At 61.8% G+C, this 6,150-nt stretch overlaps 1 protein-coding gene across 9 annotated transcripts in view; it reads left to right on the top strand.

Annotated features, from left to right (window-relative positions):
* The first annotated feature begins 1,283 nt into the window (after window positions 1-1,283).
* B3GAT1 (beta-1,3-glucuronyltransferase 1) overlaps window positions 1,284-6,150 on the top strand; it is an 82,479-nt gene continuing 77,612 nt past the window's right edge. For 6 of the 9 annotated variants that reach the window (XR_010147102.1, XR_010147101.1, XR_010147103.1 and 3 more), the window contains exon 1: window positions 1,673-1,744. The gene's annotated coding sequence lies outside the window, so the exon portion shown is untranslated. Of the gene's footprint in view, window positions 1,745-6,150 lie in introns of all 9 variants that reach the window. The other 3 variants (XM_009424513.5, XM_063782594.1, XM_016919885.4) reach the window with 3 other exon arrangements.

The raw sequence follows: 6,150 nt of genomic DNA, 5'->3' as shown, positions 1-6,150 counted from the left end.
TGCCCCCTCCCCACCTGCACATCCTCAGTGGGGAGAGCAGGGCCCGGCTTGGTCCTAACAGGGCAGAAAAGCTGATGGAAAAGAGGCCCGTGGTCCTCAGCCCCAGCCCATAGTACGGGGGCACAGCTCTGGTTAAGCAGTGCCTAGCAGTGGGGCTGGAACTGGTTTCCCGGGAAGGAGGGAGACCCTAGAGAAAGTACCGACAGTCCCTGGTCCCGCCGCGAACCCCGCCATGGGAGGTGGCCTTCTCCTGGGGCTGTGAAGAGGACACAGCGGGTGTGGCCTGAATACAGGTGTCCAAGAGCACCGGGAGATGCCAACCTCTAAAACGAGTGCAAGGATGGCTTCAAAGTCTCCGACAAGCTGAAGGAGTATCTGGAATATATAGCTCCACAGAGGGCTTCGGGCCACCCTACCGGTGCACCCACATACGTCCAAGTGCGCGCCCACTCACTGGCCTCCGTCCTCCGCCGACCAACACACACCGCGGCAGAGGCCCGGGAAATTCCTGGAGATCCCGCTGCCCCCGGCCTCCCCGCGCCCGTCCGCCCACGCAGGCCTCCCGGCCCTCTCTCTGGAAGGCCGGGTGCACCGGCCCGGAAGGGGAGGTTGGGGTGAGGCTGACGCGCGGCCGCTCGAGGTGCCCTTCCACGGGGCAGCAGAGCCCACAGGTGGGGCCGCCCCACGGCCGCCTCCTGAGGACCCCCGCGACCACCCCACACCTGCACCCCGTATCCCGGCACGGCACCGTCCGCCCCCACCAGCCACCTCCCATCCGGGGTGCCTGAAGCCAAGGAAGGAGCCGCATCCCCCACCGGCTTCCCAGCTCGGCCTCTCGGTCCCAGAGCGCCGTCCCCCCCACCCTCCTGCAGCAGCCCGGCCGGAAACAATCACCCTTTGAGAGAGGCTGCCAAGCTGGGCGCCAGGAGCAGCCAGGATGGAGGCGGGGTGGAATGGGGGTGCAGGCGGGGGCCGAGCTTTAACTCTCGAGAGCCGAGATCTGGGGGTGCGCTCGGCCCCTGCCCGCCACCCCTGCTCCGGCGCCTGAAGCAGGAGCCGCCTCCGCGGGGGACGGTGCCGGGGGAGGGTGGGGGGCGGTGGGGAGGTGATACCAATCCCTGGGGGGGGGGTCCCCTCGCCGGCCTCCCTCCTCGCGCCCCCGCCTAGGCTGGCGAGGTTGGTACCGACCATTAGCAGCTCGGGTCCCGCCGGCGCTGGCGCGGGCTCGGGGCGGGGGCGGGGCGGGGGCGGAGAGCGGGTGGGGGCGGGGCGGGAGGCGCTGGCAGAGCCGCGGCGGCACCGGCACATCCGCCGCCACCTCGGGGACTCTGCGCCGGCCCGGTCGGCTCGGCTCCGGCCGCGCGCCCCCCTCGCCCCTCTCGCCCCCCGCGCCTGCTCCCCGCGGCGCCCTCCCCGCTCCCCCTTCCCGCTCCCCGCCCCCCGCCCCCTGCCTCCCTGCCCGCGCCCTCCCTCCCGCGCGCTCCCAGCCTTCGGCCGCCGCCTCGCTGAGCCCAGAACGAGCCGGGCCGGGGCGGCGGGGCCGGGCGGGGCTGCGGGCGGGCGGGCGGGCGGGCGCGCGGACCCCGCGGCTATGAAGTGGCCCCCGGGGGCCCGGAGCCCGACAGTCCCCGGGGAGGGAGCCGCACGCGGCCCAGGGCAGCAGTCTGGGGGCGCCGGGGCCGGGGCGTAGGGGCCGTTGCCCGCGATGGACCGCACCAGAGACGCTCCGGACTCGTCGCCGCAGGTCAGTGCTCCCCGCGCCCCCGCGGGCGCCCCGCCGCGCACAGAGCCCCTTTCTGCGTCCCCATCGGTGCCCACGCCATGTCCTCCCGGGCGCGCGCTGGGGTGTGTGTGTGTGCGCTGCGCGCGCTGGGGGCAGCTGGAAAGGGGGCCGAGAACCGAGCTCGGGCTGGGAGGCGCTGCTGCTGAGGGGCTGCGAAACAAAACCCGGCACAGCCTGCCCTCGTCGACCGGGATTAGGGGAAGAGCTGGTTCTCAGCAGCTTCTAACAATTGGCCTGGGCTCTCAGTCGTCAGTTCCTGGCCCCCTCAGCAGGTGGTTTCTGGTGGCCGGATGAGGAGTCAGGGGTCAGTCGTCCCCCACCTCCCCACCCCTGCTGCCCAACAGCCCTCTCTGGATCTCTCTCTGGCTCCTGGGCACTGCCAAGTTAACTCTCTTGAGGGGGCCCGAGTTCTGCGGGGCACGCTGAGGGACCCAGGGGTAGCAAGGGTGGCAAAGGGCCCTTGGGACCTTCGGTGTAGCAAGGAGGAAGGAGGCGCGACCAGTTCACCACCCTCCCTTCTGCACTGGGCTCAGGTCTGAGGTCCCAATCCCTCCAAAGTCAGAGCACACAACTTCCAGAAAAAGGAGGCTGAGAGTTGAGGCAGGAAATAGAGAAGGAAGCCACCAGGTCCGACAGTGCCAGGGTAAGGAGGTGACAGCCCCGTACCAAGCAGCTAAGGTCAAGAACCACCCCCACATGCACACACATGGGAGCCTTGGCCAACTTCCTTGTCCCCTTCCTCCCCCAGCCAGGCCTAGCTGCATGGATTCTTGTAGAAGCTGGAGCTGAAGGACTCTGGACATACAGGAAGGGGACCTTTACTGACAGTTGCTAGCCCAGTGCATGGGCACCTGCGTAGGTGGGGTGCCCAATGGGGCCTAGAGCTTGGGCTGTGTAGCATGCACTGTTGAAAATGTTGGGGTACGGACGTCGTAGGGCCTAGCACTGTGCAATGCCTGGATGTGTTTGTGTGGAAATGGGAGGCACATCACTCCCTAAGTTACTAGGGCTGTGGGGCATGTGGCTGCACAGGACTGTTGTTCTAGGGTCTTCTAAGATTTGTCTTCTGTGCTTATGTCGCCCTACCTCTGCTGGTAGCCACTGCAGAGACTGAGACATTTCCTCCCAGAGTCTGCTCAGTTGGTGACCATTAATGGCCTTACTGGACCAAACATCAAGCCTTCCCTTTCTTCCCATGGGGTGAAGACTGTTTCCCAGGGTCTTCAGACAGACTTCTCACTCTGCCCAGTGCATGCCCAGCACTGCCGAAGGTTCCAGAGCTTAGAGACATTTTCCCTCTTCCCCTTTTCATGGAAGCAGAAATACTTGCTAAGGTTAATGGGACTGGGAGAGTTAATGCATCTGTGCCCCATTCAGCACTGGAGCCAGGAGCTCGCTGTTCCTGTTTCTGTGCCTGACTCCAGGATGCTTGGGGATCACTCCAGGTCCAGGTGAGCTGGAAGCTTGCAGGCGCTGTGTTGAATATGTGTGTGTAGGTTTCTGGTTGGGCAGGTACTCACTGTTCCACCAGAAGCAGGGGGCAGGTAAATCACTGAGGAGATAAGCTCCAGCAACAGGATTGGAGCCCGTGGCGGAGACCAAGGAGCTTCACAGGAGGATGCCCTGGGGCAAGCCCAGTTCCTCAGCTTCGGCTTCTCGGGAGACCTGAAGGTTCTCTTAGTGGTTTCTCGGGGATAAGGGGACCAAGTCAGATATACTTTTCCTAGTTGTGGAGCACAGGGTGATGAGGCCAGCCGGGAGCTGGGAGTGTGAGATGGGGAAGAGGATGCACCAACCGAAAGGCTGAGTGGACAGGAGCATGGTGCTCCATTGTGTCTGGAAGAGAGGGATGAGTGTTCCTCTCTGATGAGAATGGAGAGGAGGAGAGGAACGGGCTCAGGAGGAGGAGGAATCCGAGAGAGAGCCTGACTCAGGCAGAGAAAGAGGCAGTGAGACAAGAGACAAAGGCACGGAGGCGCACTGGCGGACAGCAGAGGGAGGCACACAGGCAGAAGTCAGGGCGGGCCGAGTGGTGAGTTGGGGCAGGCTGGGGGCCTCCCCCTGTTCCCCTACATCTACCTCAGCAATTGTCCACCCCTGCAGGAGGCCCCTCACTAGAGCAGTTGGACATTCTACTGAGGAAGTTGCTTTCCTGTGGCTCTCATGAATGTGAGGGTCTTTTAGACAGAAGCCCAAAGGCAGAGGGAGGCCAGGCTATGAGGTCAAGCACATCAAGAGCTTGCAGGGACTTTCAGGGACACCCTTCACCCCTCAGCATCTCACAGTGCTAAGGGCTCCTCTCCATCTTCTGGCCCTGCCCCAGCCCTCCTGGTCCTGGAATGCAGGGCAGTGGGGAAGGATGTGGGGTCTGGGGAAACCTGGCACTCAGGAGAAGAAGAGAAGTCATGCACCCCCTCCCCAGGTCCCCAGGCAAAAAGACCTTTGGGGACCCTACTGAAGACTAGCCAGGGGACATGGAAGAAGTGCAGTGGGGACAGGCCCTTGGCCAGGCTGTCTGAGGTCCAGTCTCAGCTCCATCTGTGGCTAGCCGAGTAGACTTTGAAAAAAACAGAGCTCTCTAAGCCCTGGCTTCCTGGCAGTCTATAAATTGGGAAACTGTCATCTCACCAGTTTTTAGAAGAAATACTAGATGAATTTTAATTTAATCTATTTATTTTATACACCCTCACCCCCTTCCTTCCAGGATGAGGATGGCTCTAGAATTTGGAGTAGCAGTGTCAGGCCAGCCCTGGAGCCAATCCCACTGGAATCAGTGCAGGCTGTCCCACCTCCCTCCTCACCCCACTGGAGTCGGTGCAGACTGTCCCACCTCCCTCCTCACCCCACTGGAGTCGGTGCAGGCTGTCCCACCTCCCTCCTCACCCCACTGGAGTCGGTGCAGGCTGTCCCACCTCCCTCCTCACCCAACTGGAATCGGTGCAGGCTGTCCCACCTCCCTCCTCACCCCACTGGAATCGGTGCAGGCTGTCCCACCTCCCTCCTCACCCCACTGGAATCGGTGCAGGCTGTCCCACCTCCCTCCTCACCCCACTGGAATCGGTGCAGGCTGTCCCACCTCCCTCCTCACCCCACTGGAATCGGTGCAGGCTGTCGCACCTCCCTCCTCACCCCACTGGAATCGGTGCAGGCTGTCCCACCTCCCTCCTCACCCCACTGGAATCGGTGCAGGCTGTCCCACCTCCCTCCTCACCCCACTGGAATCGGTGCAGGCTGTCCCACCTCCCTCCTCACCCCACTGGAATCGGTGCAGGCTGTCCCACCTCCCTCCTCACCCCACTGGAATCGGTGCAGGCTGTCCCACCTCCCTCCTCACCCCACTGGAATCGGTGCAGGCTGTCCCACCTCCTTCCTCACCCCACTGGAATCGGTGCAGGCTGTCCCACCTCCCTCCTCACCCCATTGGAGTCAGTGCAGGCTGTCCCACCTCCCTCCTCACCCCACTGGAATCAGTGCAGGCTGTCCCACCTCCCTCCTCACCCGCCTGAGTCCTCACACCTCCAGGCACTGGGCTGGACCCACCCTTCCTTATCCCAACCCAAAGAACCCAGAGCCTGCCTTGGCTCAGAGTTCGTCCTTGCCAAACACAAAATAATACTTTCGTGTCTAATTATTGTTAAATGTAATCCTTCCAATTTATCAGCAAATGGTTGTCTAAAAAAAAAAAATCTTGACACAAAAATTTCAGATCTGTGAGCCCTTCTTATCCATGCTGAAAGGTGACAGGGTGGTCAGAGAGCCCCCAAAATTCAGTTCTCTTGCACCAACACTGACCAAGCACTTACGGTGTTGGAGGCTCTGCACCAGGTGCTGGGAACATGAAACATCAAATAATCCAAAAGTCCAAATCTAGTGTTTTCTGTTTAGCTTTGGAAGGGTTATGTGGGTTGCTTTTTTTTTTTTTTTTTTTTTGCAGCTACAGCAAATTTACTTTTCTAATGAGGTTTAGCTCCAGCCAATATTAAAATGAGCCTGCGCTCCCTGCGCACACACCAGCTGACAGCAGGGCAGGAGGCAGCCTCCGCGCCAAGTGCCTGGCAGGGATTAAGGCTTTGCCTCTGATAAGCGCAAAAGTGGAGAGTATGAGTCTGGATCAAGAGTTGACTGGATTTGAGGACTAACCTTGCCCAGGGGGCTGTGGATTCCACGGCTCTGTCTTCTGAGCCATGGCAGGAGCTCTCTGTTCTCATACGTGGGAAATGTGAGCCAGCTCTCTGCTCACAGGAAGAAGACCTAGAGGGACGGGGGAGTGGAGACATGACGGCACGGCGTGGGGAGTGCCAGTGGCACTGTAGTTGGAGGCCTGGCTCTGCCCGTCCTCTCTGGCTGGCTATGTGGGCCGGGGTCCT

The sequence above is a fragment of the Pan troglodytes genome, chromosome 9, assembly GCF_028858775.2.
Source record: "Pan troglodytes isolate AG18354 chromosome 9, NHGRI_mPanTro3-v2.0_pri, whole genome shotgun sequence".
NCBI lineage: Eukaryota > Metazoa > Chordata > Mammalia > Primates > Hominidae > Pan > Pan troglodytes.
Note: the sequence above shows the minus strand (reverse complement) of the source record. Positions and strands in the feature narration are given on the sequence as shown.